Raw genomic sequence first — 11,809 nt, forward strand, 5'->3', positions numbered from 1 at the left:
GCGAAGATCATCGGCAGCTGCGGCTGTGACCGCTCTCCGGAGCGGTCACAGCCCATCGAAAGGTAAGTGTTTGGTGTCGCTGGATGCCTCCTGATCGAGGCATTCCAGCGACACCATTTAAGTTTAGGAGGTGATCGTCGATCGCCTCCTAAACGCTTTTAAAACGGGCGTCCGCCGCCATACAAAGTATGGCGGATGCTGACGCCCCGTGGAGGGGCCAGAGATGGCCCCTTCGTGCCGATCGCGGCGTTGCTGAATGCCTCGAGGTCGAGGCATTCAGCAACGTTTTTGGGGTGCAGAAAGCGAAAACAGATCGCTTTCTGCACCCGTTTAAAGACGTGCCGGTCCTGGCACGTCAATTGTCGTAAAGCACATGCTTTTCCGTGTCGTGCCAGGACCGGCAATTGTCGTTAAGGGGTTAAACTGAGCCCCAAAAGCTGCAAGCCTATTCAAATCACGTGTCATGACAAAAATGTACCTTCTATATGAGGAACCAGGTATAAAATATTGTTTAGCATAGATTTAATTCAATTCTCAAGTGTCCCACCTGGTCATACTGCACTCATGTCCTATTTGAGACATCTTTAAAAGCCAGTCCGTTTAATTTACCCCCATAAACCCATACATATTTGAAAACTAGGCTGCCCAGGGAATTTCTAATGCTAGTACCGTATTTGCTTGATTATAAGACGACCCCCCAAAATCTGAATATTTATTTAGGAAAAAAAGAAAAAGCCTGAATATAATATGACCCTATAGGAAAAAAGTTTTACTAGTAAATCTTAATTCATGTAAACTATGTAAACTATTTTTTTTTTTTAATAAAAGCTATGATTGAGAAAAATATTTTTTTATTATTTTTATTTTCCAATCTGCCCCCAAATGCCACTGTGCTCCATGATATGCCTTTTGACCCTCTATATGCCACTGTGCCCCATGATATGCCTTTTGACTCCCCATCTGCCACACTCTCTCCAGAAATGCCTTATACCCCTATATGCCACTCTGGCATTTAGGGGGTTAAAAGGCATATCATGGGGCAGAGTGGCATATAGGGAGGTATAAGGCATTTCAGGAGGCAGAGTGGTGTGTAGAGGGTTAAAAGGCATTTCTGGAGGCAGAGTGGCATTAAGGGGGTTAAAAGGCATATCATAGAGCACTCTGCCTACACAAATGCCTTATGCCCCCCATTTAAAACCCCCCTCACACACACTTACTGGTGCTTGTGTGTGTAGTCGGGGCAGCGGGTAGACGTCTACGTGTTTCGCGTAGGCAACTTCCGCTGCAGCCGGAAGGAGGTGCCTTAGCAGCGGGGTTGTCTGCGTCCATCGCGCATACACCCTCCGGCTGTAAGAGAGAATTCCCTGCAGCGGCGCGGGAACTCTCCTCTCTGACAGCCGGGAAAGGTCTGCGCGATGGGCACAGACAGCACCCGCTGCTAACGGCACCTCCTTCCGGCTGCAGCAGAAGTTGCCTACTACAAACCTTTGTCAATCTTTGTGGTAGTAATTTTTTGTGCTTTTTTATTTTTCTTTCCCATACTCCATGAATTTTCAGCCAAATCATAAGTGATTTAAGTAAATTAGAAGAATGGCCAAGAGTGGGGCAGTTTCAGTTATACGTCTCATACCTCTCAATACCCGATGATGTTTTAGGAACAAACAAGGCAGGCTTGACATCAGCCTGCTGAAGTCTCTCTGTATCCAAACAAGATTGTAAATTAATCTAATAACAAGTACTAAAATCTTTAAAACTCGTTTTAAGTTCATTCACTAACCTAAAACTTTTCTATTATTTAGTGTTTGTGAATAATTTCTATATCTTTTGGCTGATGCATTTACCTGCGGATCTCCAAAGCCTTATAGTGAGAGTCAATGGGATGTGGTAAGAGCAGGTGTGTGTTTAAATATGCTGTAGGCAGAACATTTTTATGTGCTGTGTATTCTGGCTTGCTGTGTGTGTGATTATATTCTATAATTAAATTATTTTAGAAACAACTGACACAAATTCCAACTTCTATCTCAAAGTACTGATCAACAGTAACTGTGATAGGTCCACAACCTCTCAATCAAGTGTTTATTTCTACTAACGGAGGATACGCTCAAAGCACCAAAAAGAACCTAGTGAGTATAAACACTAACCAGTGGCTTAGACATGAAAAACTCCTTGAAGTTTACCTTTTAAAGGAATGATTACCTATGTATCTCCTATGTGCTCTATGTTTATGTATAGTAAAGATAGTTTCTTTCACGTAGTTTCAAAGCTACCCTTATCACAGCAGACCATTTAGAAATAGTCTCCATACTTGTGAAGAACAGCCGTCTACATCCTCAGAAGTTTTTACGAAAGGGACAACACCGTCTAAGGACTCGCTGCAAGAACCATAAGCAATTGAAAGAAACACATTTTCTGTTGGGTAAGTCACCAAACGCATCGTCGATAAATGTTTCAGGAATCTTACATCATAATGCAGCAGTAAATGTAACAGCAATGGGGGCTGTTTCCCCACTTACCAAATAAAAATAAGAACCAAAGCCAAAAGAAAAAATAATGAACCACCCAATATTCTAAAACTTTAGAAGAATGTGTTTTGTGGTGTATGCATACAGCCTCCTTTTGGTGCTGACTGCTGATGATTTTAGGTTAGGGAGCCATTTAGAACAGGGCACAATCTGATTGGCATGTATTGACAATGTTACTGCACACTTTCGCACAGGGGTACATCTGTTTAATCCAGTGTGACTAGGCATGGCTGGTAGGGGTTTATCTCATAAGCAATTGCCACACAGACATATGACTAGCCAAGTCAGTTAAACAAGCAATCAAGACATTGATAAGTACAATACGTTTAGCACAGGCTAGAAGATTACCTAGAACAACTTCTGGTAGAGAGCCAAGTGTGACACCCAACAAGCAACAGACTGAAAATGTAGTCATAATACCTGTTTCACCCGCATCACAGCTACAGTGTTCACCAGCGGTACCCCCTAAGGTCTCCTACTATTGATGATAAAGTTGAAGTAGGGCCTGAAGCGCAGAACGCACATGATAGTGTAGATCCCCCTTTGTTTTTAGAACCTGTTAAACAGCGTCGCAGGGAACTTTTTTATATATTATGAAGCTTATAAATTTAGACCGGATACCATCATTTGCTGAAATAATTCAGACTGCACATGATGCTGTTCAGGGCCTTTTAAATAGAATTATGCCAAATTATTTTATCCAGTTACATCTGGTGCTGATGGGGTCAATAGGCCATTGTATTCTGGTAGGAGGTCTAAAGAGAAGTTAAATGTTAAAGACTTTTGAATGCTGTAGCTAACCTGGTTCAAAGCAACGCTGAAATTATTGGCAGTGAGTCATTGACGCTTGTCATTATTGTCAGGAATAACCCCGGTGGTGTTTTGACTCGTAGATGAGTCGGATCGACACCCTAGAGCCACATTATTGAAACAAAAAGGCGTTGGCTAAACAACAATGAATATAACCTTTTTGGCTGTTAGACTCTATGCCCTCTTAGTTGAGAAAGATACTGCTGTTGGATAGACCAAGGGGTATCCTTAAAGCTCTAGGTATCCATGATGGCCAATTAGTCGGCTTCAGCGAAATACCTGCATTTGAAAAGACAAGGTTTTACTTACATACCGTGAAAATTAGTATTATTATGGTATTAAAACTAATGAAATCATTCATTCGGTCAAACTACTTTTAGTGGTTACTGTCACACACTGTTTGAACACAAAAACAACCATTTATGCAGGTAGTTTTGTAAGGCTTTCCACAGACAGGACTGTGTAAAAGTGAAAACTGAGATCCCTAGATGCCTTTGTTGCCGGGCATTTTGTCATTCACACGAGTGCATAAAGCATCACCTAATCCTGGCTTCATCATGTACCGTAGTTTGCAAGCATAAATCACATTGCGACTCTTATGGACATTGCATAGTCGTATTCACTAATGAATGCAAAGGGTAGACACATTTGATGGCCATCTCGGATGCATGCGCAAATACACATCAGAGGACCCTACTGAGAAATATTTATTTTATGATTTTAAGTGCATGCAGAAAAATGGTGTCCAGATACCTAACTATGGTTATGCATCAGAGTTAGAGGATGGTAAGTGCTGGGGGTATCAGAGGCCATCATGTCTAGAAAATTGTAACAACATTTATAGACAAACGATGTAGGGACTATATGTTTTTAGCCCGTAATGCTGGTAGATATGACTCATGTTTTGTGGTGAACCCGTTGATGAAGGAGAAAATTGAAAAAATTGCTCAAGGAGGGAACTATGTGTGACCATGCCTTGGGCATCAGATTCAGACTCTTTATATTTTCTACCCGTAAAAACTCAGTAAGTTGCTGCAGGCTTTGGGGTTTGAGGGGTGTAAAGGATATTTTCCGCATTTCTTTAACACAAATTCAAAAGTAATATTGGTCCTATTCCTTGTGGGAGCATGATTGGAAACGCTTACCAGAGGCTTATCAGAGTGTACAGGGATTTATTCTTAAAAAAAAAAATCCCACAGCCTATGGAACCTTGTGATTCTCTGTACAGCGGCGCACACATTATAAAGGTGTACCACAAAGCGGCTCCCGGTGAGACCATGCACTTATGATTTCACTAGTCTATACCCCTTTGTTAATAAAAACAAAAACATACACTACAGGTGACCTGGAGATCATTTAGGATCATTTTAAGTCTTTGGACAGCTACTTTGGTATTGCTAAAGTAAAAGTCTACTCGCCCAGAGACTTACTTTTCCCAGTTCTACCTGTTAAAATGAATGGTAAGCTCATGTTTCCATTATGCCACAAATGTGCTAACAATAATCAAACAATTATTAGGGAGCATATGGATGAAGAGCAGACTCTCACAGGTACTTGTTGTACCATTGAAATACAACAAGCATTAACAAAGGGGTACAAACTGAGTGAAATATTTGAAATTTGCCATTTTCCAACAAGTTGTTGGAAGACTACATAAAAGTCCATCTCCGGGATAAACAGGAGGACTTGGCGTACCCGAGCTGGTGCACAAACAATAAGATAAAAGAAAAAAATCACCAATGAGTATTATACAAAACAAGGGCGTACAGAGGTTTAACCCCTTAACGACCATTGCCGGTTCAGGACCATCACGGAAAAATGGTCACTTAATGACCTTTGACGGTCCTGAGCCGTCAAAAAATTAAATAAGCTTAGAAAGTGATCAATGATGTCAAGGCATTCAGTAACGCCGAGATCGGCATCGGGGCCATCTCTGGCCCCTCCCCGGGGCGTCAACAGCCGCCATACATTGGCGGCGGACGCCCGTTTTAAAAGTGTTTAGGAGGCGATCAACGATCACCTCCTAAACTTAAATGGTGTCGCTGGAATGCCTTGATCAGGAGGCATCCAGCGACACCAAACACTTACCTCAGGATGGACTGTGACCGCTCCGGAGAGCGTTCACAGCCGCCGCTGCCGGTGATCTTCACCATCAGCAAGATGGCGGCCGCCCTGTAAAAAAAACAATCAAGTTTTAAAAGTTCGCTAGATGGTCTCCAATGGAGCCCAGCTTTCTAATCACAATGTGAAAAAAAATGTGCTAACATTTAAAAATAATTATGCAGTGATGTCACTAGAGGAACCATCCAGTACCAGCAAAATGTGTAAAAATATATAAAAAAAAATAAAATTAAAAAATAAAGTTTATTATTTTGAGCAAGTGCTAAAATTTCTAAAAAATCTCAACAAAGAGTTAAAATAATAGCACTTCAAATACCCAAGAGGTGTCTAATATATAAAAAAAATGGCTGATGGGGTAAATTGGAGTGGCCGGGCTCAAAGATAGGGCATGTGTACAGACTGACCAAAATGGAGAAAAAAAGCGCACTTCCCAAATGTGGTATTTTAAATCTCAAACAACACGACAAACCCATGCATATGGGGTATCACTGCACTCAGGAGATGTTCCTGAACACACATTGGGGTGTTGTTTGGCAGTGACAAATACCAGCACCTGTATATCTATAACTAAAGTACAATTTGTGTGAAAAAAAATAAAAGAAATTACTATTACAAAGTTTGACAAAGTGTAGTTGTATAATTGGTGCATGGAAAGGGTTAAAATAACAGCATTTGGAATACCCTGGGGTGTCTAGTTTTCAAAAATATATGGTTTGACGGGGTTAAATTGAGTTAACCGGATTCAAAGATATTCCAAAGAGGAGATGGAGGCAGAATGACCAGATGCTAAAAGTCTGTGTTGCCTCAAAAGTAGCCTTTTGCCAGCCAAACAATATAACAAACCCATGCATGTGGGTTATCGCTGTACTCAGGAGATGTTCCTGAACACACATTAGGGTGTTGTTTGACAGTGACATATACCAGCACCTGTATATCTATATTAAATTTACTATTACAAAGTTTGACAAAGTGTGGTTGTATAACTGTTGCATGGAAAGGGTTAAAATAACAGCATTTGAAATACCCTGGGGTGTCTAGTTTTCAAAAATATATGGTTTGAATGGGTTAAATTGAGTTAACCGGCTTCAAAGATATTCCAAAGGGGAGATGGAGGCAGAATGACCAGATGCTAAAAGTCTGTGTTGAAAACCTGAATTACGCATGCCCCAAAAGTAGCCTTTTACCAGCCAAACAATCTGACAAACCCATGCATGTGGGGTATCGCTGTACTCAGGAGATGTTCCTGAACACATATTGGGGGGTTGTTTGACAGTGACATATACCAGAAGCTGTATATAACCAAATTACAATTTGTGTGAGAAAAAAAAAAAAGAATTACTATTACAAACTTTGACAAAGTGTGGTTGTATAATTGGTGCATGGAAAGGGTTAAAATAACAGCATTTGGAATACCCTGGGGTGTCTAGTTTTCAAAAATATATGGTTTGACGGGGTTAAATTGAGTTAACCGGCTTCAAAGATGTTCCAAAGAGGAGATGGAGGCAGAATGACCAGATTTGTTAAAAAAGGTTTGGAAAATATAAAACGCTGCTTTACTTATTGCCCTATAACTTACAAAAAACAGCAAAAAAACATAAAACCATTGGGTATTTTTAACTCAGGACAAGTAGTAGAATCTATTTAGCTAGTTGTTTTACTTGCTTTTTTAGGTGAGTAAAAGATTTTTCAAATAAAAGTCATAAAATGTGTGTTTTTTTTCAATTTTTCACCAAGTTTTTTTTTTTTTTATAGTAAATAAGATGATATGATCAAAATAATGGTATCTGAAGAAAGCCCATCTTGTCCTGAAAAAAAAAATATATAACTTATGTGGGTACACTAAATGGGTGAGGAGAAAATTACAGCTGAACACAAGCACCACAAAAGTATTAAATGGCCTCTGTACCACAGGGTACAAAAAGAAAAAATGAGCCCGGTCCTTAAGGGGTTAAAAAAGACAGCTTGCAAGATAGTTTTTTAAAACTCTTTGTGGGGTAAATTTTTGGTCAGAAATCAAACTTGCAGACCACAAGTCTAGTAACCAATCATTTTTGCCTATACATTTTTAACTCCAATATGTGGTGTGTTCTTTAGCTTTTCTTAATTATGAAACAGCTATGCTAAGTTGGAAGTATGCAGTGGGGTGTCATAGTTTGGCTCATAATACACATATCTTTGGCAAATTGAATGAGAGATGCCTGTATCATGACAGCAACTGTTATTTTGTCAGCAAAGAGGGTGAGTGGTATTCGCCCCTGGGTGATTAGGTGAACTGACTAGTGAGATACCTGAGAACACATAATACCTGCAGTTTGTATCTGCTGGGCCAAAGACTTAAGGTTACAAATTGTCAACAGACAAAACATCTCAAGGTGAAAGGTATAACTCTGAACGCCACTTTAAAAGACTTGGTACTGGACTACCCCCACAACTCTGCCCCTGGCAAACTGAGTGGATTTTGGTCTGATAATCAGATATCGTCAGAGACAAATTATGTTGACAAATGGCCACTGCATAATATGCAAAAGTGTGTGCATATCAAGAGATTTTTAACAGGTAATTTGACCACCCTACCTGGAATGGACACACCTCTTTTCGTAAATATTAGCAAGTCCTTCTAGTTCAGAAAAAAGTTTTTTTGTTAAACAGCTTTTACAAAATGCATCTTTATTCCTGCTAGCATTGTCTGGTTTTATGCCTGCTGACAGACCCTGAATGATGAATTATCGCATACAATACCATGTATTTGATTTATTGAAGGTTTACCACAAACATTTAGTGATGATGAGTTGTTACCGCCAAGCAGTGTAAATTTGGTTGATGATCTAATGGAATCTGCAAGTTCTGAACTTGAAAAAGCTTTCATCGGATACGTGCATAACGGAAATCATATACCTTGTTCAGAATGTGTTTTGCCATGGTAAAAAAAGCAGAACAATACATTTAAACACTAACTACAAGGGATAAATTACAAATCGCTACTCTAGCCTGGCAAGTGTATCCCGGAAACCTGTAGGTTATATAGGTATCTGCTTGTAGACTTAAAACTTAAAATCCAGCTTTCAAAATGAGTTTGACAATGTATATGCCTCCCTACTACTTGCACCATACAAGAAAATCTAAGTAAAATAATGTAAAATTGTGTAAATTCAACCATCAGACATCATTGTGCTTAAACAGCTTAACAGTGCTATCTTTGTCCTCAGATTCCCAGTGCCATGTTTGTCATCAAACAGCTAAACAGTGCCAGCCTTCTCCATGTTCACACACTTATACATACACATTCATAACATGCATACTCACACTTATACATTCTAACGTACATACAGTTATACATATTTTCTCCCTTCCCTCACTCTAACCTAAACCCCTGCTTAAATAAACCCCCGAGACCAATGCAAGGGCTATTTCTGGGCAGGGTGGACTTTTATGCTGCCGGCGTAAGGTGCTGCCATAGGCCTAGATGCCGAGATACAACCCTTCATTTATATATGCTTGCTTTGAGAAGAAGTTCACTGGGGTTGGTTCTTCATATTAAAGTGTACTATATGACCAAAAGTAACCATTGAGTATAGGTGTTTTAGCCACACTTGTGGTTAACAGGCGTATGAAATCAAGCGCATAAGCATATCATCTTTGTAGACAAACATGAGTGGCTTAATGGGTCGCACTGAACCCATCAGTAACTTGTACTGTAACAAATCGGTAGAACACACACTCACAGAGTGAGGCCACTGAGTGTTGAAGCATATATTTATCACTACATGGTTCCAAATTGCCTCTGGAGACCACATGAGCACAAGCAGTGTGTGTCGGAAGACTCATGAAATGTTTCTATGGCCAAGCAGCTACACAAAAAACGAAACACGTATTAATGCCCATGGTTTTGTCCATCAACTCATATATGTATGTGATGGTCACACAAATCAAAATTGCAGTTGCCTCTGTGCCTGGGTTCACCTGGAATGTAAATCCAGCCTTGATTCACACTGTATTCTTTATTTGTATCATTTGATGAAGATGACCAGAAAGCGAAACAAGCTGTGTAACTAAGGATCTCTGATGGAATATAGTAGACACGTTAGGCCTTCAGATGCCTGGCCCCAGTAGCTTGTAAATAATCATGTAGTCATACATCTTCCACATGGTATTTTATTGGTTTAAGATGCCACTCATGTATTTAACATTTTTTTTTTCATTTCAATAGCACATAGTTTCATTTTGCTAATTTCATTGCAATTTCCAAATTGTTAATTCCCTAAATATAAAAAACTATTAAAAAACTAATCAAGGAAATGTTGAACTGTGAGAAAGCTCGACCAAACCAGTAAAAATATTAGAAATAATACATTTGCATTAAACATTCAGAGCTACAAGAATCATTATGAAAATTATTTACAGCTGTTTTCACCTGAAAATCATACATGTTAGCATCACATCAAGTTAATAAATAAAAGTCCTATGGTGAGGACAATTTCATACAAATTGAACTTTTGTGGAAATTGAGCACTAAAATAAATGAGCCTTTAAAATATGCTTTCTTTTAAACCACTGACCCTTTTAAGGCCTCATTTGAAATCTTTTATATAGATATATCTTTAAAATTACAAGACAAAAATAGGTACCCAGAGCAGACAGCTTATTTTTGATCACCCTTACACACCAATGTCCAAATCATTGATATTTCTTAAAACCTGCTAGTAGAGACAAAGGTTTTTATTTTATTAGGTAGAATTTCTCTTCAACTTAAAAACTACTTAAACTGATCTTGCTTTATTGTTGTGGGATCAGTACAATAATCGCTAGTTTATACATTTTAAAGTGTGTGCACAGCAAGCGTGTAGATTGACACAATAATTTACTGCATCGGTATTTTTAACATAAGATGATGCCATGTAATTGCCATTCATTTGGACGGTGTATGAAAAAGGACAGTAGCTAGTTAAGTGAATTGGTTTATGACAGTTAAACAAATGAAGTGTGTTTATAAATATACACCGAGAACTGTGGAGTGAGATCTGAGAGAATGAAAAAGAGTCTCCTTGTGGTTAATGATTGTGACAGTACCCTGAGATTTTGTTTTATTTTTTAAGTATGCAAAACAAAAAGTGGAATATTTTGATGTCAGACTCTCGAACTTAATATGACGGTCATATTTTAATCTCCTTGAACTGTGCAGCACTGACATATCAGACACAAAAAGTAAAAGTTCTTAGTTATATAAAAGATTTACTATCTTAAAATTTTTGTAGGCTCTACAGCTTTAGTCTAAAATAGTAAAGTAGTAAAGGACGTTTTGGGTGGGAAAAAAGCTATTCCTAATTTACCTAGGCTTGAATACGTTTTTTTTAATTAAATTGAATAGCCTTCATTATCTTCCTACACTTATTCTGTTAACAAGAGGTACAAAGACTAATGTTCAGTTTGGGCTGTAACATTAGGATATGTTCACTTGCTCTATGAACTATCATTTTGAAAAAGCTACCTTCTAACACACAAATGCTGCAAAGATTGACTGTGCTTGACATGCTTTGCAGGTTATTATTTATGATGTGTGAGTGTCTCTGTAATTGCACTTACAAAGACAGCTTCATTTTACTTATCAAGTGTTCTGCAATGGAATACAAAACTAAGCAGATAACTTACAACACATTAAAGGCTGTTTTCCAATTTCTGAAAGGCTGTCCTAGTAGGGGTTAATGTATTCTTGTGGACTAGAATATTAGTCTAGTATGGCAGTTTAAATGGACAGCTGAAGCATCAAAGCAAAGTAGTTAATGATGGTCTACTGTGTGTAGCCATAACTTCACAGATACCATTTCATGAGCAAATTTATACCATTTATCGTTATCCAATATTGCCTAACATGCTTTGCGATGGGCTCATCTGTGTGGTTGGTAAAGAGGTTTCTTTACAGTTGCAATGTTAGGTAAGACAATGATATTCATTTGCTGTGAATACCCAGCATCTTAAAATGTTGTGTAGTGCAAAGTTTGCTACAGTAGTTAGTTAATGGCATAGTAAAATCATGTTTAGGGTAAAAGAAACTGTCTTCATAGGAAATACATTTAATCATACCTACTACTCCTTAAGTCACGGGTAACAGGGCAATCAAACATCCCACAGGAAAGATGTGTTGTATATGATGGGAAAGCAAAGGGTGTTATAGGTAGTAGTTATAAGAAGAGATATTTCTTCAAAGACTTGTTGATGAAATTAGGCACAATGTAAACCCTTTCAATCTAAGGTTCCCCGGCTGCCCATTATATAAAGTGACTTTTTATATAACTTTGTCTGTTAAGGTATAGGCAGATGCATTTGTGAAACAGTTTTTTTTGACCATTATTTGTTGACCA

Source organism: Spea bombifrons, chromosome 1 (assembly GCF_027358695.1).
Source record: "Spea bombifrons isolate aSpeBom1 chromosome 1, aSpeBom1.2.pri, whole genome shotgun sequence".
Taxonomy (NCBI): domain Eukaryota; kingdom Metazoa; phylum Chordata; class Amphibia; order Anura; family Pelobatidae; genus Spea; species Spea bombifrons.